This window comes from Passer domesticus, chromosome 1 (assembly GCF_036417665.1).
Source record: "Passer domesticus isolate bPasDom1 chromosome 1, bPasDom1.hap1, whole genome shotgun sequence".
Classification (NCBI taxonomy): Eukaryota; Metazoa; Chordata; class Aves; order Passeriformes; family Passeridae; genus Passer; species Passer domesticus.
The window spans coordinates 44,895,039-44,918,331 of NC_087474.1; the positions used below are offsets into that span (position 1 = coordinate 44,895,039).

General features: G+C 41.1%; 1 protein-coding gene across 1 annotated transcript in view; it reads left to right on the plus strand.

Moving 5' to 3' along the window:
• Positions 1-23,293, plus strand: part of LARS2 (leucyl-tRNA synthetase 2, mitochondrial) — a 132,459-nt gene that overhangs the window by 14,982 nt on the left and 94,184 nt on the right. The window contains exon 2 of the mRNA XM_064417512.1: positions 16,370-16,462. The gene's annotated coding sequence lies outside the window, so the exon portion shown is untranslated. The remainder of the gene's footprint in view (positions 1-16,369; positions 16,463-23,293) is intronic.

Sequence of the window (23,293 nt, forward strand, 5' to 3'; positions counted from 1 at the left end):
ACAGCTACTCTTTGAGGAGACAGACGTTTTCCTTTTTGGGTACCAACAGAGGCTTTGCACTTCAGCCATCTTCCCAGGCAGCATTTTTAATTAAAGTTGTAACTTATCACAAGGAAGAATCCAGAAAATATCTGGATCATTCTTCCTTTTGTCAATCCTCTCCCCTAGGCAAGGAGATAATGAACTAGTCACTTCAAAATAGTGCTCACCGTGAGCTAATTTATTTTGTTATATTATTGAGCTTGAGGGTTAGTACAGACTGCAGATTTCTCCCAGAAATGACAGAATATTTTGAGCTGACTGATTTGAGACCTCAGTGGCTTTAGTTTTCTGCCTGCTTGAAGCTTTGCTCCTGCTGGAGAAACAAGTACAGTGAGTCACTGGGAAGGGCACTGCAGTAATGGATTGCATGAGGGGCACACACGGAGAGAGACATGAGGTCTCCCACGGGGGATGTATTGGTCCATGAGCTGACGTGAGTCACAGCACTGCAGCTGGGATGTGTGTTTTAGCAAGGCTCCTGGGGCATGAAGCCCCACCAAGCAGCACCCTGTGCACTTGGAGCAGTGCTGCTGCATTTCTCTCTGCCTGCAATGCCAGAGCAGCTGCTGTGCCCAGCTCCAAAGAAACCAATCTGGACATGCAGTGCAGGGGATGGCAAAGGCAGGGAAAGGCTGTGCAGCTGTGGAGATACCCGAGCCTTCTGCAGAGAAGGGGGAACACATTGCGTGAGGACTGGTAATTCTGGAGCAAAGAAAATGAGATAGAAGTAATCTGTTGTAAAGTGAAGATTGTGGCCTCATCACAGATCTGTTTGCTTGAAAATTATTCTTACAAAATGAGCTAAATAGAAATCTGTTTTATTAGGAAACTCATCTAAAGTCTAGCTCCACTCACCTCACTTTTAGCTCCAGATTTACAGACAGCAGGAAACCTTTCTACTAATTGGAGTTTACCATCAGTTGGGGCTAGCAGAATTTTTATACAAAACCTTTCAAGGACCTTTCAAGGAAGGCCTGTGCCATTTTTACCAACCAGATTTTTTTGTGTGTTACTCTGAAGTAAGTGAAAGGCAAATGGTAAGAGTAAACAGCAGGTGTCGTTTCTGATCAATTCACTTCCATTATTTAGACTTGGGCACTTGTGGAGCTGAAACTTCAAGTCAAGCTCATAAGGGGATGGAATCAAAAACATAAAAATGCCTGTAGGAATCTCAAGAACGAAGTGGCTTTGTGAAGTGTATTTTTGGTCTTGGAATATGGGAAGAGTTTGTGAAACCTAACACAGTCTTTACTGAACTAATATTGATGTCCAACCTCCTAATGAATTCAGGCTCTCATTTCCATTCACTGACATTTTTATTTAGACCCTTTCCTAAACTTTACTCCCTTTCTTCAGAGGAGGAAACAAATTCCCATCTACTGCTGGACACCCCTGCTTATATCCCATCAGAACCAGACACAGAGATAATCTAATTCTTTATTTAGATTTAGGTAATCTAATGCCTATATTTGTGCATTTCTTGATGGACTTATCTAGATTTTCCTACATAGTGATTCTCCTGTGGTATATTTATATCAGATTATCCTGTTGTATATTTATATCACCCTGTAGAGTTTCCATTACAAACCAAATATTCAACCTTGAGCAGTTACAGTAACTGCACAGGACCGGAAAGGAAGTCTCTCTATTTATATTTTAGTAAATCAGAAAACTACATGGTAACACTTGTTGTAACTCAACAGTGGGTTTTTCAAAATGTAAACAGAAACCAGAGGAATCAAATCTAAAATAACACTGATTTTAGTTGAAGGGAAAATACATAAGGATGAGGAAATCAATGAAAACTGCCTGTTCACTGTAGGTAGACTTTATTTTTGAAAAAAAATAACCCATATCAAAAATTGTATGACATTCTTCTTCTGAGTGGAGTATCATACTAATTATTGTCCTTTTTTATTCAGTAGTGGTAATGTTAATGCAAGTTCTCTGGCTGTCTTCATAGTTCAGCAGCTTGTTTAGCAGATCACTACAAATGCTCCAGGCTTGACTCAGGGATGTTTTCCAAACAGGCTCATTACTGTGGTGTATCAGGATGCTGTCAGCTGTACAGTGAGCTCCCAGTCTTCTTCTTGTGCCCATATCTGCCCATGGCTCTGGGCTGCTGTTCTTTCTTGGTTGCAGCAGTGCTGCCTGAGAACAGCCTTAGTTCTGCTCAGGGCTGTCTGGAGACTCAGAGCTGCCCAGCACCTGGAAGTACCAGTTTGCCTGCCCATGCTCTGCTTTGTCAGCTCTTTAATCTGCCTGTGGCTGTTGGTTCATATTCCTCCTTAAAACCAAGATGACCCCACCAGAATTTTTTTCGGGAGGTGATGGAGCATTCACAAGGTCCCTTCCTCTGGCAGAGCTGAAGCAGTGGCAACCAATACAAACAGAGTGACAGGCAGCTGGAATGGTACAGCTGTTTGCAAAGTGAATTTCTGTGTGTATATATGTGCCTATTAAGGTATATACATTTTATGATCTGATAATTTCTCCTTCAGAAGAAAAATGGTTCACAGTCAGCAGGGAGCAGACTCACCTTTTTATCTACTAAAGGGGCTGTTTCTGCCACAGTTAGTGAAAAACAATATCCTTTTCTTTAAAGAATAGCTCTTTGAAGGCAGTCCACCATGACTTTGCAGAAGGTTAAGGAGCTTATTCTGTTTCCTTAACCCAAAACAAAGACTTCCCTAACGAGTGACCCCGCACCCCAATGTTGTTCTTACGGGATATCTGAAGACTGAAAGAGGATTGAGTTTTTATTTTTAACATACCCATTTCCTTTGGCTGCACTGTGAGTTGAAAAACCTTCATTTGTGATGCCAATGCTTAGGGTAACCAGTTTCCTAAAATTCTCCAAAGGCAAGAGATTTGCAGTCATACCTTATTACGTGTTTATAACTATACTCCGGAAAACTGGCATGACCCAGAAATGTTTGCCAATATTTAAGGGGATTTGCTGAACATCAAATGGATCTCTCTTACCATTTAATGATGATTTTTTTTTCACTCCAGATACTGCTTTTTATCTTGCTTCTTGCAATGAGACATCTATTCCCAAGTTCACCTCTTCTGTAGTACGCACAAACACTTACTTTCAGTATTACTGATTACTGAATGATTAAATTGCTAAGTTGGATGGATTCAGTAACAACTCATTGTACCATCAGATTAAGCCCTGCTTTTCCTTTCATACTGTATTCTAAGAGTACATGGTATACTTATTTTTGGCAGTACCCCGAAACCTAAGTCAGCGTTACTTATTTTATAGCATATCCTTGATATATACTGGTCTGTTAAACAAAGGAATGTGTTCATAACCTCTTCCATAGACAAATTATAGCACAATTTGAATGTCTGCATTTGAAAAATTCCTTTGCTGTAGCCCACGTAGGACATTCAGTTCCTCTGATCACACTCCCATGTGGGATTTGGGTAGCTGTGCTGCAATGGTAAATCCTGTGCTTGCTTTATGGAATAAGCTTGATTTTTAACTTTAACAAATGTAAGGTGATTTTTTTTTCCCCTGTGCTTACAATTCTTATCTTTGGCTTGCAAAAGGAGAAACAACCAAGAAATTGTGAAAGCAGAAAAATCTGCTGGATTCCAATGGTATTACTGCCAAGAACTTAAATACATAAAACACAGACAATGAATAGCCAAGGACATCTTTTCGTAACTCGCATAACTCCAAATTATTTCAAGTGTCTTTATTTTTCTATTATTAAGAGCTTGGCTTCTGCAAAATATTGTGAGATGAAAATATTGTTTCTAACAAATAACTATAGGACATATATAATTACCTAAAAAATCTTATTATTTTGGTGAAAATGTGCAATAGCCATAACTACATATTGAGACATGTAAGTTCTTATCATGCATATAAATAAACTTAACTTTTGCTAGGAGATGGGGTATTTAATTCTATTTCCATTCCTTTCCCAACAAACAGACATTTTCTCATTCAGTGCAGGCGTGTACAAACAGCATAATTTGGACTGATAGCTATTTGCATATTTGGTTAAAAAAACCTTGGCAGGGGGAAGAAAAAAGAAAGCAGGGGTGAGGAAAAGCAGAGAACAAGAGCAAAGAGTCTTGTAATTCCAGAGAAAAGGGAAGTCAATTCTTTGAGGATTGGAGAAAGCTGAAGAAGGAACAGGAAGAATCCCCAGACGTGGTAAAGAGAAGTTCTTACAAGACTAAAAACAAAATTTCAAATGTTAGCAATTACTTTCAAGGTGTTATCAGCCATCGCCGGTGTGTTGTCATGGGGAGAAAAAGGCGTTGCAGCATCAAAGGAAACAAGGAATCTAATGAAGAAAGAAATTAAAGGAGTAATTTGCATCTATTTGGTGGAACAATCTTCAGAGGCACTTTTGTTAATTAGAAGGTTTGAGCTGCACATATTAGAGTACTGAGAGGCTGGTGGAAGTCTCCAGACATGTTTCAAGGCAGAAATTTGTATGGTCACGGAACATTTCTATAGCATCACAATTTATCAGTGAATTGAGTTATTTTTTTCTTCATCACTTGAAATTTGACAGTCAGAAGGGAAAATGACCAGCCGCTTGCAGGAGCCTGTCTCTCTGCGCAAACATAATACTTAAAAGCTCATATTTTCCTCCAGAACTTTTGATACTCCCCCTATCCACTGGGGTGTGACTATGAGTGTCCCTGGTCTTAATTGTGATCATTTGTTCTTCTTGTGTTGTGGGTTTTATTAATTTCTTATTATGGTTTTGTGAGCTTTTAGAGGTCTACATATCTGTTCTGAAAAAAAGTAAATAAATAAAATATACATAAAGGGAGAAAGAGACTAAATCCCTGCTCCACTAAAACTAATGAAGACAGAAAAGCAATCAAATTTAGCATACTTTCTGGTAGAGTTCAAGGCTTCAGATGTTAATCAGGTGGATTTTTTTTATCATTAACATCTAAAACTTTAAATGATGGAAGCTGAGTTCTTAAATCCATATATATTTTATGAATCAAAAAAAAGTCTTGATTTATCTAGACTTCTTTACATATAACAGATTTGAATAAAACCAAATTTGTTATTCTACAGACTGTTTTTAACCATAGACATAGAACTTTTCATCCTTTGTACAGGAACCCCTCAGTCTGAATGCTTTTTCTTTCCTTTCTACCTCTTATTTCCTTCATCTGGGACTTTCTCTGGTCCCCACATTCTCTATTCCCTGGCTGTTTCTCCTCCTTCAGAATATATCATGTTCCTGCCCCTTTACTGTGCACCCAGCTCTGTTCCTGTGGTAGATAATTGCCTTCAACCATTTCACCCAAAAACAATTGCTTCTCATCCAGTCTCAGATCCTTGTTGGCGTCAAATTGATCGAGAGCCTAAAATTACCCCTGACATAAATACAGGGGATTTAACTCTATGTTTTCCTTTCTAACACAATTTTTTTAAATGTCAGTCTTATGTATGTTTTCAAAACATATTTTCATTGAAAAGCATGAAAGCAAAAGCTCATTCATTCCCTTTGAGTAAATACCTATTCTTTGCATCCAGAAGCTGTTGCAAATATAAAAATCTTTTTCTGAAATCAAAACAAGCACGCTGCTTTCACAGCTTACTTGCTTTTCCCCTCATTACCGATCTTTTGCTGTCACCATGGATCTATCTCTAATGACGTGTTTTGTGTGTACTAAACTTTGTATTGCTGAAAAAGCACTGACCAAACTTGCCTGGAAGTCTCAGATGAAGATTGCTTAAAGGACGTGGCTGAAACAAAAAGGTGTTTCTACCATTCCATAAATAAATCCTCCTAAGTGTAAATTGTGACCATTCCTCTCTCCATCTGAACAATTCAGGTTTTTCAGAGAGCTGCTTTTATGTAAGATTAGAGAGCTGTCTCCATGACATGATGCTCTGCTTCTCTTCACCATTAGTTGGGCGTTAGTTGTTCTGGCTGTAAATAGACAGGCACAGATGGTACCACGACTCTCCGAGCCTCCACACATCTTGCACTGCAAGGATTTTTGTTATTCTTGCTATGTCTCTAGCAGCTCCTACTCTTTCCTAACAGTTTGTTGAGAAGAAAAATGGAAGGCTAAAGAACAATCAGTCCCTTTTCTCTCTAGGATTGCTGAAGTCTTTAGACAGGACAGCAGCATTCGTTTTTATTTTTTGTCTTTATTAGGGGAACCCAGCCATGGGCTCATCAATGAAGCAAAATTTCTGCCATCTTCTTTAGGTGAAGTCGGTCATTCCCAAGACAACTGAGATGCCTGAGAGAGACTAGATGCCCCAAAAGCATTAAATTGTGAGACTCAAGTGGTACCTCCTCCCTCAGTTCCCAACAGCTCTGATCACCATAGTTAAAGCTCCATGACAGATAAAAGAGAAGCTGGTGTCTCAAAAGACTGCCTCAGTGCACAGGAATAGCTTTTGCAGGTAAACAAGCTGGAACAATTAGCAATGCTGAATCGGGAGAGAGCGTGGATAAGAAGGATGTGCAGATTCATATTCCCTGCTCCTCATGTCCGCCATGGAGAAGGTAAAATGACCTTTTTTTATAGGTCATGAAACAGAAGAACAAGATGTTAATTTAACAGAAGAACAAGATGTTAACTTAAAGGCAACAAATTTGAAATCTGATAAAAGGAAGTCAGTTTCATTGAAAGTATAGATAACCTGATACAATAACTATTGAAACCAAGAACTTAGTGAAGCTGTAATAAGGATTAGATGTTTCTATATATCAATAAAATATCAATTTAATATTTTCTCTGTCCCATCTTATGTAAGGCTATAATCTTCTGTGTCTCTAGAGAACTCAATTTACTAACAAAAAGATAAGAAGTAGTCTTCCCTTCAATGAGCAGGCAAATCTCCTATTTGCTTTTCATCATCTCCTTTGGTTTTTCATCATCTTCCTCTACAGTCTTGTGAAATGGAAGAATCAGTGACATGGTAATGGGTGGACCATTCACCTGCTTCTTGACAGCAGTGCCTGAATTTTCACCTACAAAGTTACTAACAAGAAGAAAACTGATAAAGGTTAGTCGGTGTCTTCATGAATGGCTCATCTCACCCCTGGGCCTCATATTTTTTGTTTAAATCTGCGTGACATTTTTTGGGGGACTAAGATTTTTCAGACACACTAATGCCACTGGAATAGACAGAGGAGTAACAGCTATAGATGGAGAGCAAATTTCTCTTTTCCCACCCTCCTTCCTCTAAAGAAAGACATTGCAATAGCAGCAATGCAGCTGTGAGCTTGGTGTGGTGAAATACAGACCCAGTCCACTGGGTTTCATGGCCAGGGGATGGTTTGCTCCCTCTTCATCCACTCTGTAATGATACAACTTATCTTTATCCAGGTACTGTGGCAAGAAAAAAAAAAAGCCCTCCTTTCACAGGTAGGCACATCTGTGTACACCAGCCATGGTCTCTGGCTGGTCCCCAGAGACCTGTCAGGCAAGCAGGAGCAGTGTCAGAGCCTGGACCACCACACGCAGGGCTCCTCTTACCTGTTGCTCTGGGAGTTTATCTACATATGTATTTATCACCCCATCAAAGCCCTGTCTTAATCAAGATGACAATATCATCCTACAGGCTTGCAAGAGAAGAGAGTGTGATGCAAATATTGAGAGAAGGAACATCACGGCTCACCTCTTTTTAATGAAGGATTTTCTGAGAACAGTCCATCAAAAGGGCTAGACACCTAAGCGATAGGCTAGAATTTCAGTGTTTCAACAAGAAAAGGAAAAAGCACCTTACTATTGAATAGAAACTGTGACTGTCATGTAGAAATAAATCTATGACAATCTGCAGAGGAAGCAGTTGAAGGCATGAAAAGCGTGATGAGATTATAAATAATATCACCTATTGCGTTACACCATGCTCACACAATTCGTGTTTCCTCAGCTACTCAGTACAGACTGCTATCAGTTCACCCCTTATCTGCTGCAGACTTCTGCAATCTCTTGGCTCTCCTACAAACGAGACAATTTGGATACTGACATGTAGAAATAGGAGGTGTCTCATAGCAGATGCCAATGTAAGTGGCAAATCTGGGTGAAATCCTGACTGCGTGAATGGCTCAGTATATGCCAGCATGTGTTGGAAAAGGCAAGTAGAGTTGCAGTTCTTTAAAAATGTGAAGACAAATAAATATATAATTCACTTGATGGAGTCACCAAGTGGTGAGAACTTTGAAGTCTGTGGAGCAGTTTTCCTGGTAGCTGGCTTGTTCAGGCTTTTCTGTGTTCTTTATCCTGGAGACTGTGCAGTCATTCCCAGGGAATCTTGCAGACGTCCTGCTGCAGAATGCAGGATATGGTTGATTCACTGTGCTTGGTGCCTTACTATTAAAACCTCCTGCCTTCCTAGAACATGCACTAACTGGCCACATGCAATTAGGATCAATACAGAACTGCAAAGGGAAATTTATGGGCGTTGGCATCAAGTGTCATCTAAAAGCAACGCTCGCAGATCTGCGAGACACTCATGAGCTCTCTTGCTTGGCTGTCTGTCTCACCAGCATGCCCGAGCTTGCCATTCAGAGATGGACAAAAAACCTGGCATCTACCATGTAGCACCACAATTAAAGACCCCCAAAGCAGGTTTGCTTTGGAAGCCGCTATGGGGGTCTTTAATAATATTCCTGATTTTTTTTCTGATTTCTGCCAAGAGAACACCATGTTCTGACGATGAATAAAGTGGTTAGAGCCAGGTCCGTGTCTGCCACTTAAACCCTAATGCTTTGGTGCTGAAGCTTTGGAGCTGCTTGCAGGAGTTGCTAGGTAACTGTAACCTGCTCACAGCTTATGTGAGCCAGCGAGATACTTCTGATGATGTCATGATTCAGATTTGTATTTCGTCGCTTAAAAGAGTTTTCTCTCCATTTCTACAAGAACAGGTGCCTGGGGAAGGCACAACTCCTCTGGCCCAGCATGCTTATGCAGCTTAATTTCACTCTTGCAAACACCATAATAAAGTAATATTGACCTTGGCTTCTCAAAGTGTGATTTTAGGGGAGAACCTACAGCTGTTCAGACCTCTTTAATCTTCTAGACACCAATTCAGTGAAAATACAGATATCTTCATTGACTACTCTGCAGCCTGCATGTGAACAAAATGATGGCTTACTTTCTGCTATTAATAACATAGAACAGGAGTTTCATGATTATGCTTTTCAAGAACAAAAATCCAAGTGTTACATGCCAGATATGGACTAAAGCTGGGAGTTATGGTCCTTCCAATACTAACTACATGCCTAACTATAATATTTATTACAAGGAGATTCTAGTTATGGCAATATGTGACATTAAAGTGTGTGTAGCACATCACTAACAAGGCAGATGGGAAAAGCTTCTACACCACCATGCTTTGAATATGCTGTGGTGAGTATAGGGTTGATGAACAGGAAACCCCAGAACTGTGGGAGATCTAAAAAGCCAGGACTTGAGAGACTTCAGCCCTAAGCCTGGGCTGAACAAAGACTGCAAAGTGTGTGTGCTTCCTCATTCCTAAACCAAGAGGGGATCATGGGGAGCTTTTTCGTGGCTCTCTGCCTCTGAAGGCTTTTTAGTGGCTCTCTGCCCATATGGGAAGTCAGGGTATGAAGACTGATTGTGTGTGTGTGTGTGTGTGTGTGTGTGTGTTTGACACCCACTGGGGCTCTGCAGATGCATTTTTCATTTCTCATGGTTTGTTCCCCCAGTCTATCAGTGAGAAACCTGTGTTTCTCCCTGAAACACATCCTCTGCTTAGAGATCTCCTTGGGTTGGAGAGTGTTCTGTAATCTCTGAACAGGCCAGTTTGCTAGGAGCATCAAACTGAAGCAGTAGTTGGTGCAAGCAAGGAGAAATCAAACCCTTTGTTTCCTGTCCTCTGCTTGTAACACTCATGCATCCTCTGTGAACCACTGCCTTCATCCCTGACACTCCTAACTCTATCTATTGGTTTTTCTTTCCCTGTTTGCCTGTCTGATTTGATCTTCTTTCTCTTTATTCTGTCTCTTGCTGTCATTCTCCCCATGTGTGCTGCTCTTCCCCACGTGTGTGAATCCCTAATCAGTGCAGAGCTCAGGTCCTAGGCATGTGCTGTGCCAGGCTGCTGCGACAATTAGCTAACATTTGGAGAGTGCTATGTCTCCAGCATGCTATTTTAAGATGCGCACTCTTGATCACATTTATGAGTCTACCTGGCAGAAAAGGAACTGAGAGAGAGCATGCAGCTGACATTCCCTAGGCTCTGGATGAGTGCCAGTGTTAAATGTACTGTTTAGCACAGGGAGGACCATTTTCTGCAGAGAGAGGTCTAGCAGGCACTCATTAGGACAGGCAGAGTCCAGTTGCAAGGATGATATATCTCACTGTTAGCAAGGGCTTTGGTATCTTCACTATCCAGGGTGATCAGACAAGACCCCCCCCCCCCACAGATGAACCACAGGAACCTATTCTTTGTGTCACTTCCACAGAAATCACTGGGATTATTTGCATAAATATGCATTTTTCTCCCCTGCTTCATGGTATGATACCTCTCCTGAAACATAATAGATTTACTGTCATGGCAAAAGAGCAGAGCAGAGTGGAGCTGCCAGTTCTCCAGTAACCATCTTGTTCTTCCACCTGCAATTTTTTACCTAGTTGAAAGCATTAAGTAAATGGGAACAATTAAAATTGCTGATCCCATTGGGAGACTTTTCATGTATATTTCACATACTGATACATTCTGCTAGATCTAATTTATGACCAAGAGTCTATGAAGAATTAAGTGACTGAGATTCCTCTTTCCTTACGTTTTGATTTTGTTTTCTGCTTGATTCCCTGTGTATTCTGATGTTAAAACCAGAGATTAACACACACTGCACAAAGCTTCCTGGTATTTTATAGAAAGTACCCAAGGTTTTTGTACAGCTGCCCAGCAATGACAGAGCAGAGGCCTCCAGAGCTTAACAAAATGATCAAATATATAACTTGAGGCATGTCAGTTTGCATATCATTAAAACTTGGAACTAAAGATTTGATGATTTTCAGAAGTGAAGTAAATGAAGATGAGTGTAAGAAGTGAGCCAAAATGAGGATTAAAGTATATCCTTCTCTTAATTACCCAACATAATCCTGTCATTAATAAATGGCTTAAGTGCCAGGTAAAAAGATGTCAATTACTTAGAAAACTGGTAATCATCTATCGAGTTGTCTAAAAAACCAGCCATTTCCAGTAACACAGTGTAATATTTATGAGTTATGTATGACTAGCAGTGATACTGTCTCAAGGCAGATGGTCAGACTATACATAAAATAAATCAGACAGCAGTACTTTAGGATGGTGTCATTAAAGTCCACCTTTAAAATCTCACAACTTTCCAATGCAATCATTTTGAGCAATGAAGTTTAGAGTGCTTAGTTCTTTCCCAAAGATGATTCCTTTCGAATGTTCATAATGATTCTAGCTTTGTATCTACATTTGAAGAACACATTATATAAGCATACTGTTTTGTATGATTAACAGAGGTATCTGCTGATGAAAAAGCATGGTGGTACAGGACAAGGGGCAGATTTAAGGGGACACATAACTCAACAAATGTTGTGGGCCAGCAATAAATGCTTCACTGTACAAGTTGATGGTGGCAACCTGAGACATCCACCAGGAAAAAACATTTTTTGCTGAAGACCTTTTTTTACGCTATTTTGTTTTGAATAATCTGATTTTTCTAAACAAGAGACATGCTAAGAAATGTTCATTAAAACACCACAGAAATTGTAAGCAGTGTTTCAGTATCCTTTCTTGGTATTGAGGTTTTGAAATATCTCTCCCATGGTTTGTATTCTGTTCTCATCTCATTGTTCATAGCTTGCAGAAACAGTTATAATTTATTATGCTCCACAGAAAACAGCTTACCCAGATGAAGACATATTAAGATCAGCTGGGCTTTAATAGTTCAATTTGTGTTTGCATTGTGAAAGTTAGTTACATTTTTGGTTTTTAGGAAAAACCATGGTTGTCCTGGCCCATCAGGCATGATTTTCAGCATTTCTGTGGCAGTTGTCCCCCAGTGCTAAGAACTCAAGTCACATCTCCTTAGGCATGGAGCAGTTCAGCCCTGTTCTCTTCACTTATAACAAGGAGACTGGAAGCATGATACAAGGTGCTTCTCCCCAGCCTGCATGGACACTTCACACTTCCAGAAATGTCACCCTGTTCTTCTAAGCCTTCTGATGTCTACATTTTTGTAATGCATTTTCTCATGCACTTTTATATAAATAATGATTGTTTTTGCATTCCTTTCTGGAGGAGGAGAAATTTGACAGACTGTTAGTTTGACCAGTGTTGTTAGAGAAGTGACAATTTCATCCTCCAATCCAAAGTCACTTTTGGAGATCTATATATATCAAAGTTGAGAAATAAACTTCTTCTTTTTACCTTTAGAAGTTCCAGCATGCATGTTGTTATTTCGTGTCCTATTGTGACACAGAAAAATTATTCTGTGTGATTAAAACAAAATTAGGTGCCTTTATACTAGCTCTAAAGGTTGTTTATGGCTGTTCATTCAATAGCAAAGCTCTTCCAAACAAAGGTTTTCCAAAGAGGTAGCTGTCCCCCAAAATAAATCCCTCCAGGGAGCTGAAAAGCAGAGACAACTTGGAGATCCTCCCAAAGATTCCAGCAGCCACTGCACAGGGCTGAGGCTTGCACTGCCAAGCACCCTCCACAAAGTCAGGGTGGGCTTGCCATGCTCCTGCCACTGCTCCTCCAGGCAAGGGCCACTGCTGAAGTTGGCTACTGCTTCTGAGGAAATGATCATCAGTTGCATTTTATTTTTATATCCTGAACTCTCATCTTTACATGGATAAGGGAACAGCTGCCTCTAATCTCTCTTCCAAATCCTAAGCCTGGTATGGCAACCTCTTGGGCATCATGGATGCTATCCTTAAGTTGCCAATGAGACACAAATGCCAGCTATTATCCTTATGGCAACTATGTATGGCATTATTTGTGGGTCTTTTTCTGTTGCCTGCCTAATTTTCTCAGTAGCAGCTGGGTCGCAGGAGCCAGAGAAAAACTCTGCAGTCATGTCTCTTGCTAAAGGCTGAGATTCACTGACCAGCATGCAGAGAGTTGTTTGGGGCTGCTTTGGCATTAAAAGTTTCATTTCCAGAGATTGTCATACAATGATGCAAACCGCCAGGGAAATGTAAGCACAGATGATAAATGCATAGTAAGGTAACCCATGGACTAGCTGAGCTGCTGTTCCCCCAGAAAGGCTGCCTTGTAATAAGCCATTTAGATAAAAGCAGCAAGACACTCTGGTCTTGGAGGTGCCATGGTCTGAGTTCACCACGGCCATAAGAAATGTGAAGGGAGGCTTTCTGAGCAGGATAGGCAAAATGCAGCTTTCCCACTATGGATGAGACTCGGCAAAGACAGCAGAGGTGAGGCGGTGAGAAGATGTTCTGCTCTGTAGATCTGGTCCTGCAAAGAAAATAGCCTCCATACACATCACCCTCCTGGTATAATCTCCCTTCTGGAAAGTAAAGAGGGGACCTGCATCTCAAGTGATTGTAAATATGTAAAAATAGATTATCATGAGTAATTCCTCCTCTGTATATTGGGGAAAAGCTAAACACAGATAAAAGAAAAATTATTTCCATCTTCCCTGAGATTGGTAGGTAAGTATTAAAAGGCATTCTCTCTTCTTTAACTAATTTTTGCTAAAAGAGAGGAATTCCAAAATCTTGCCCATCACATACTTTTTGTGTAGGTCAATGGAGGCAATAGTGAGCAAACCCAAATTCCTTTGATTGAATCAATGTCTGGAAAAGAGATGGGGAAATGTATAGAGCAAGGGAGGTACAAGAAACTGGGGAGAAATTATTTTCCTTTTTTGTCACAAAGAGGAGTTTCATAAAGGGCTCTGCAGTTGGTGCTTGTAGGCAGATAAGATTTTATATACATTCTTTCTGATGGTGATAAATTTCCTGGTCAGAAGAGATCCTTTTCCATATATGCAATACAGAAGTCTTGGAAGGAATATTTTGGTTAAAATGGCTGGAGTAGTACTAAAGCTGCAAGCTGGCTGCATGTCTTCAGAGCTAGTGGTTTGTTGACTTAATGTTCCTCTTCCAGGAAAGCCTGTGTGCCGAACAAAGACCAGGCATTCTTTGTGTTCCTGGCTATGGACTGTGTTTGCCCAGATATGGAGGGGTCATTCTCACGAGTCCCTTTGCCCACACTTCACCCCACAGAAGATACAGTATGTTAAAATGTGAGATATCTGAGTGATAGCAAACATCAAGAAGAGAGATTCAGGTTTAAAAAATAAATTCTTCTCCTGACTTAGATTCGCCATCCTTCTAGTCTGAGTCTACAGCCAGTTTACTGCTGCTGTTCAGCAGTTCATTTGAAGATGGTTCTTTTATATAAACAAATATGTGCACAGGTATATGCAGGGAGACATCTACAAACATGTGCAATTCACTGCAGTGACAGAGGATATAATTCAAATGGCATGAGGGATGTTGAAATTATTTTGCAGAGAAAAGTGCCATAACTTCAGCCTCATAAAATTCCTACGTATTTCACATGGCTTCAGTGTTGTTTAGTAACTCACAATATGAACCCTTTTAAGAAGTTGCAAAGAAGCTATTTATCTTCTTTATCAGAGTAGGTAACAGAAATTAAAGTAGCTTCCATCCCATGTATAAGCAGGGCACCAGTCCATTCCTGGCAGCATAACCCTGAGACTCCTAGTTTTCCTCAGGGCCATGCTCCAGTGATTCATCCACAGTGTTCAGTCCATCCTACCTCCCTTCTCTCCCAGAGTCATTAGCCATTCTGCTCTATTGTAGGCACAAAGGAGCTTTCCACCCACCTACACTAAACCTAAAAAAAGCCAACAGAGCCTTTGGGCCATGTATTTTCTGTGCTCGAGATACTGATTTGTATAAACACGTATTAGTTTTATCTCCTCTGCCAGCAGATTGCGTTGCTGAAAGTTTTTAATATTTATTGTGCTTGTACTGGGAGTGGTTCTGCTCACCTGTGGTATCCCAAACACATCTTGCTTTCCAGAATAGGAAAGGATACACAGGAGAGCAACTCAGGGATAAATGTCACATGCCCTTTCCACTAAATGAAGGTTGGATTAAAAGGGAAAATGCCCAACCTGCTGAAATGGAGACAGGAAAAGAAGTGAGGTTTTCCTTCCATCACCCTGTCCTGAGCTCTGTAAGGGAAAAGATCTCAGTGATTGCTGCTAGAATTCTGGGGCTTCTGTCTCATCTTGACCTTCCCTTTATTACTGTATGCAGATTATTTTTCTTTAGACTTAAACAGTGAATGTGGGACGGGTAAATGAAGAAGAAAAAAAGATGAGTAGCAAAAAAAATTGAGTTTTATTATTCTTGCTCCTGGGCTTTGTCTATTATTCTTGAATCAGCTTGGGATTAAGTCTCTTTAGAGATATGAAGAATATCTTCCTCAGACAAAATTTAATAATTTTCCCCTTTCTACTATATGAGTGAATCCCCCCACATACCTCCCTCTGAAAAATAGTTACTCTGAAATACATCACCTGGGCTAATACTTTATTTTCAACTGCACTGGTCACACTTGGGTACTCTTGGTTCCTTCTAGTCACAAGTTTGTAGTTATCCAGAAATATCAAAACATAAATGCAAAAGCTTTTTAAATCAGCATTGTACTCCTGATCTCTTAGGACAGTCAAGCCCTCAGTTTTATTTACCTGCTTCTGTCTTTTTTCCTCAACTTGTTTGCACCATTCTTTTTCTATAATATACTTGCATAGCAAAGATTAATCTGAAATCAGACGTCTTCATCAAGTTTAGGCTTTCACTATAAGCATGTCCAGCTAGAGCTGTGGTGTCCCTCCGGTTATTTGATTGCCCACCTCTGAAAGCTTGTAGCTACTTCACTCAGCTTCAACAAGGAGAAAGTTGGCAGGAAGCCCTTCAAGACCCTGTTCTTCTGCTGGCCTGCAAGGTAGTTCTTGAGCTGTTATTTCTCTAAGAAGCAAAAGCTTTTATTTTGTCTCATTATTATAGTCATTCAAGAAGGAAGAGAAACCAGAGGGCGTCAAAGTGTGCCAGCAGAGAAACATCTCTCTGATTAGTAACTCGTTCATTAATTTCCATCTTGAAAGAATGTTTTCATTTCCCAATTTTGCTTCTGCCAGCTACAACTAAATTGAGAAAGATTGAGCTGTTTATATGCAACTTAAGATGGATGCCCAAGACAGTGCTTTCTTAAATAATTGTTTTGTATTGCTGACTGATTTTCTACTGAACAGGCACAGTTATTCGAAGCTGTGATATTTACACTTTGTCTTCTGTTCAGTTCCAGGAAATTCGTCTCAGGAGGGTTAGACATGCTGCCATCTGCAATACAGACATTTCAATCAGAGGATATGGCCAGGAAAACCTACTGTTTGTAAGTAAAATAAGTACTGTCTCTTAAAAGTAAAATGGGAGAGTGACATGTAGCTCTAAAACTAATCTTCTAGTTAGTAGCAGAAAATAACCCACATCAGTGACTATCTGTAAGGCAAATAGCATGGGCATGAAGAGAGATGCTATTCCATTCCCAGCCCAAATGCAACTTTTGAACTTCTGTTCCACAACAGTGCTCAGACCATTGGCTGGGACCACTGGCTGCCGATTCTCAAATGCTCCAGCCAAAGGTTCCAACTCCACTCACCTGTGGTGGAGTGTGAATCTCCCCTTTGTTCACATGGCATAAAGAATGTGCAATTGCAAGGGGCCAGGGAAGGGCACAGACATCCAATCTACTCAAACGGGAAGGGCAGGACATTATGGGTCAGATTAAGGGTCAGGATCAGAGAGTTTCCTCATTCCACAGGAGCAACTTGGGAAGGCACTGAAGCTTTCACATGTGCCCCTGAATGAAGCACAGACCTTCTACAACAAACTGCTAACCAAGGCAGTAAAACAGAGATTATAATCTCTGTTTGACGCTCTTCTTGTGTCTCTCTTAGCACTAGAGCTTTTCATGCCACCAAGAGACAAACAAACTGACATCAACTCCGTAATATACTTGCTCTAATGACAGGGCTTTTGTCACTCCTAGCTGCACCCTTTCTTTGGCTTCAGGCAGGGTTGTAACCTTTGTAAATACTACTTGGGCAGTAATGCATTAGGCAGAAACAGTAACTGCCAATTATCATCCTTTCCCACAAACCCACAAAGGGAGGAGAATTTTGTCCCCTCTGACAGAGACAGGCCACTAAAAGATCACTGAGAGGGCAAGAGCCCTGTGGCCAGGAGGCTGGGGGCAGATCTAGGCCAGAAACCTCTTATAAAGGCAATAAAAAGTTCAACTACTTACAGTTTGGGAAAATGGTAAGGCAATAGACCACTTAACTCCCTACTTCTACTGTTTTATTGAGTCATTAAGTCTTAGTGTGACAAATGAATGAAAGCCTTTATTTGCAAAAATGCCCAGTATCTGGCTGGTCTGAGGGAAACAACCAGAGAGGTCTTTTAAGGCTCTTGTCTGATTTTAAGGCAGGGGCAACCTTTTCACTAGAAATTATGGCTTTTTAATGGGGCACCACTTAACATTTGGCAATTTATACTTCTAGATCAGAGGAATAGTAAGTACTGGCACTGAAAACAGAGAAAACATCTTCCCATGTCCATATTGGCAAAAACTCAAGGACAGTCCATTGTCTACCCTCAGTCAGTGGTCAGAGTGACGTTTCTAGAGTCTTATGCTACAAAGTCCATGTAAGAAAAGCAATCCTCTTGTCGTACCTAGTGGGAGAGCACAATGTAAAACACTCCCCTGCTTTCAGAGAGCAGTACACATATGGGCTGACTCAATTTCCATCTTCCACACTGTCATTCTTACACATATACAGCTGCTAGAGCCAGTTTTCATGCCAGGACTCAGAGCAAGCTCAGGGGAATCTGCTGAGCAGAGGCCACAGTGGAGCCATTCAAGGGGCACTGTCCTGCAGTGATATGAAACCAACAGGAACTTACCAGGACAATGTAATCTGGAGGGCACATGCATGATGACAGGAGAGAGCTGGGAGAAATTAGTGGGAGATTAGCAGAAGAAAACAATGATTTATTTTCAAAAATAATTTCTTTACAAAGGAATTATCTAATCAAAGAAGGTGGTTAGAAATACTGGCTTCTTGAACCCAGCAATTACTCTGGGAGGGGAGAGAAACACTCTGCATTGGCTGAACTTGTTCTTTATCCTTCCAGAAAACAGAGCTCTGGGGCAGCTCTTTCATAAGTATTTCACTGTACAGCTTCCCATGCAGCCTGCAGGTTCAGGTCACTTGTGTGGCCATTCCTGTCCCTAATGGCCTGATTCACTACAGCCCATGTAAATCAATAAGAAATATTCTCGTGGAGAAAATGAGGTCTTGAAAAAGGCTCTGAATACAGCAGATAAATCAGCAGTAGTGTTGGCATTGCATAAAGGGCAGGGTGAATAATAATAGCAACAAAGAACTCCCAGCATCCTTAAAATGTGGCAGGGGTTAGGCTTTGCCACCAAGACAGGAGAGATTTAAATATTTTGAAGGAAAGCTCAGTAGGGCAATCATGCAGGAAGCTACTAAAAGGCTCTGTTTCAGCTGCAGCCCTGAGTGTTGTGCTCTGGCTGAGGATGCTGCCACAGAGCATGGCCTCTTCAGCACATCACTCATCTCCAAGCATACACATTCTGTATATACTCCACCACCCTGTTGCATGTGGTTCAATCCATACTGGTGGGCTGTGAAAACTGAAGTCTCCTCCTCAGCAGTTTGTAAAAGGCTGCCTCCAGCAACCTGCACTCTGGCCAGCTCTTGCTCCCCTCTCTGACAGCCACCTTGGCCATTTTCAGCTCAGTGAGTGACTACTTTTCCTATGAAAATTCAGTACTGGAAGCTCCCACCATCCAACCTCACCCTCCACACTCATGTTGCAGCATGTTACCAGAACTTTCTTTGTAGACCCAGACATGTTCCTACTGGCCACTGTATTCCCAGCAAATTCTCCCTGTATCCCTTTAGGGAAGCCAGAGGAGAATGGATTACCACAGCCATCGTCACTGTGCACTGGCTCTTTGGAGTCTGGACAGACTGCAATATTCTCAAACGTCCTTGAATTATTTTTTAATTTCTTCAACAATTAATTCTTGGTCTGTATCCTGACTCACTGAGTGCTCTACATCTCTTAAGTCATTCATGCTAATGATCATCTCCTCTAGATTTTATAGCTAGTAGTGGTGAAAAATGAAAGCCCAATATTGCCTATTATACTGGGGCTACAGTCAGATATTGAAAGCAAAAAAAAAAACCCTTCAGGATGACATCTGTTGTAGCCAAAGTTCATATATTCCTTCATGAAAATTCAGCTACATAAAAAAAAGACTTTGCAATAGATGGAGGATGATTCATAGTTAAATATACAGCTGAAAGCCAGTCAAAATTCTCTCTTTTCTCTACTTCCTGCTGTTTTGTGAGTCCAGCAAAAGAAGAACCACGTTCAGTAATAATAAATCTCCATTTTCTCACCTTGCCCTTCAGCATTTCATCAGAGAGAACAGTAAAATCTGGTGCTCTTTTGACATCACACAAATAGCACTCTGTGGCTCCCTTCTCTCTCCAGCCTGCTTTATCTTTCACTGCTCAGCAAATCTTCACACAAAACCAATGTTTAGCTGCACAAAAAGAAGGATATGGAGGATATGCATGAACACAGAAAGTAGGAACACTGCTGCTGAATGGCCCTTTTTGGAGAAATTGGCCCTGTTACAGTGGTTAGTGAACAGCTGCTTCCCAGCTGAGATTTATCAGCTAAAGACAAGGTGATACAAAATTTAGCAAAAGCTGTAGAGAGCTGTGAAAACTGGAGCGCTTCTTTCTGTCTGTACATTGGAAGTGCATGAGCCTGGGCATTTACACCCCAGAAAAGGATGCCTGGGTGTCTGTAAGTAGCAGTCCTGCTCCCTGCAGCTCCCATTGGGAACAATCTCCCTGCCCTGAAGGGATGACACTAGTGAGTGCCAACTAGAAGAAAGCAAAGCAGAAGGCCTGAGGCAAGTGCCCAGATTGATGTCTAGCACAGTCTCCCATATCACTGAGCTGCAGAAGTAGGTTAGAAACTTGAGAGAGAGACTGTAGCATTTCTATCCAAAGTAGCAAGTGCTTCCTTGGATAATCCCTGATTTACAGCTGCTGTCTTCCCATTTCTCTTGGTCACTTCAGTCCCATGGTTACTTTGGCTAAAATTCAAAGCCAATCCCTGTCTCCTGCTCCAGCTATGCAATGCCTCAGGCTGAGGTGCAAGCTGAAAAGATACTTGGATCACAGGAGAGTGTGCTACTGAAGTCATCACTATCTTCCCTTTCAAAGGGCTGCAGCAGCAGACTGAGGTAGGACCACCCTTACATGAACTCATATCTTCATAAGGTCTTTCTTGGAATTTGCTGTAATTCAGAACAAAGTAACTGCAGTTTTGTGGGGGAAGATTAGCCTTCTAATACACCAACACACCTCCAAAGCAGCCATGACTGGACTGGGTATGAATTGGTGGCATATGACAGCAGGTTGTAGGAATGAGATGGGGAGTATCACATTCATGTGGTTGTCCTATAGAAACCGTGGAAGAGAAAAACTGGGGCTGGGACCCCGCAGACAGGAGTGCCAATGGAGAGAAGAACGAAGACGTAAAAGACATTGCCCAGAATAATCTAGGACTAAGCTCTGTTTTGTGCAACACAAACATTTTTCTTACATTGCCAATTGAAATGGGAGGTTTTGCCTGCTGGAAGCCAAGATGCACTACCGAATATCTAGGGTTTTTTCTAATTATTATGCCATTCAGCTTTCTTGTGCCCATGAGTTTAACATCAGGGTGTGATCCTCAGGGAGGATGCGTGATGGGGGTCCTGCAAGGCTCCATCCCAGGAATATGATGGTGAGAGAAGCCAAATATATCACACCAAGCATGGGAAGCAGGATGCCAGCCAGGAACCATGAAAACTACTTTGAAGTTAAGTCCAGGGGTTTTTTGTGCCTTTCTTTCATGTCGCAGAATCTTCTGGCTTCTGAGATTTTTATGCTTGCTCTGATAATTGAATGATTCTTAGTGGAAATAAAAATGTTATTTACAAAAATTCTTTACAAAAAAAGGTGACAATTAACTGCCAGATATTTTTTCTACATCATACACTGCAATCACAACTACCAGAGCACTGATTAAAACTAGAGGTCACCCCTGCAGAAACATGGGGAAAATCACTCCAGGTCTCTTGCAAATTGCAATTTCGCAAGCTGGCAACCCACCAAAGCACCCCAGCTCAAGTCTGGCCAATAAAAGCACAGAAGCAGCTTTTTTATGTTTCTCTACTAAAGTTTGGTGTTAATGGAACAGAACATTCCCATAACCTTTTAAAAGGTCGGAATAACTCAATTCTTTGGGTTGGAGAGAGCCAAGCTGCATTAATCTGGTTATTGGGCAATAAGTAATAGGTGAAAAGAGTGACCTAGAAGGGAGAGAGGTGGTGTTTAAAGCATTTTCATCTAGCAGTTGCTATAAAAAGACAGGGGAACTGAAAGGTGGGAGGTTTAGCTTGCTGACAGGGGACAGACACCCACAAAGTTGTTGTCTCTCCCTTGCATGACCAGCCCCTGAGCCAGGCTGCACCTGCGCAGCTCCAGCACTATCATCCTGGGATGAGAGGGATATGTGGGGATGAATAATTCAGCTGCAAATCAGCTCTCCAACTGCACTGCATTTTTTTTTCCTGGTTGCTATTTTTAATTTAGATACTCCCACGTGTGTGTTTGGTGGATTAGAGCCATATGAGAAATAGAAGAAGGTGGCTGACGCAGGCAGGTAGCAGAGCCTGGGGGTGGCAGGGGTTGAACCCACACTGGCCTACAGCAGGTCCAATGTCACCTTCCTGCTGAGGGCAGGCACCTCTGAGCCCTACTTTTTTTGATGGGAGCTGAAAAAGCTCAGCACTGCTTGCTTGGATTTATACCCCTGTGTTGGCAATCACAAAAAAACAATGCATGTGCCTGCTCAGTTATAGACACAGCTGTTTGTCAGGGTATCTGGGTTCAGTTTTGAGGTCTGCTACTTATCTCCTTTCCACAAATCTTGTAAATCCTCTCTCTTCTAGTTCCAGATTTGTCAGTGGTTCCAGATTTGTCAGTTACCACTGTTTCCTTTTGTCTGCCTCACTTTCCTCTGGGGAAGAAACCATTGCTGCTTGTAGCTACAGAAGATAACTCAGGTGGGAGCCTCTCCTGCTGTAAGATGTCATCTTCCTATTGTATTTTTTAATCACAAACATCAAAAGGAGAGAGTACTCAAAATGGTTTAAGAGGAAGCAGGCAGGTTTTACCGGCAGCAGCTCAATGAGGAGATGAGGGACTGTAGGATACAAAGGGGTAGAAAAAGCTGCCTATTTGGGCAAAAAACTATTGTTACACGCTCGTCTTCGTGAGAATCCAGATTTCTGGAAGAGATTGGCTGGCATTTTGGTTTGTTCACTAGTTCCTACACATAATAAAAACAAAGATCAATCCATAAAGAAAATCATCATGTCTGATACTAGTTCCTTTTCCCCTTTCTATGCATACAGTGTCCAGCTGATTACTAATAATAACTGCTTTTACAAAATCCAGAGTGCTTTGGCAAATTTCCTGGCTGGTAAAGGCATTCATGTCTTCCTGTGGACTCAAGGAAAGTGATGTTTAGAATAGATCACTCCTTGTTAGGTTATACAGAGTCTCAACTCTTCAGCTGTAAATCACTGGATATGGGGAACTTCTTAAAAATGAGATAAGAGGGAAGTATTGGAAAACAAAAAATTAATTAACTATTGTGAGATTATTCCAGAGATTACTGCCAGGATTGTGGAAAGTGCCCATGCTTTCAAGGCATGATGTACTGTGCTCAGTATCTAAATAAAAGCCTAATTTATAAAAAGCCCTTTCCTTCTTAGTTGATTCTTGATCTTTGACATCAAGAAAACCCTAGACCATTGCTTAATTACTCAAATCTTTGTCAGCAAAATCAGATACTGCACCCAGATTTTGGGGAGGCAACAGCAAACCAGAAAATATAGTGATGTAGCAGTGATGAAGAAGCCAACATCTTTCACAACAGTAATTTCATTATTAATGGTTCAAAAAGCCTGGTGGTCAGTTTTAGCCATGTGATATCCAGGAGACTGGGATAAAAAGCACTCTCAGTTACACTCTGTTCAGAAAGTAGGTAATTAGCC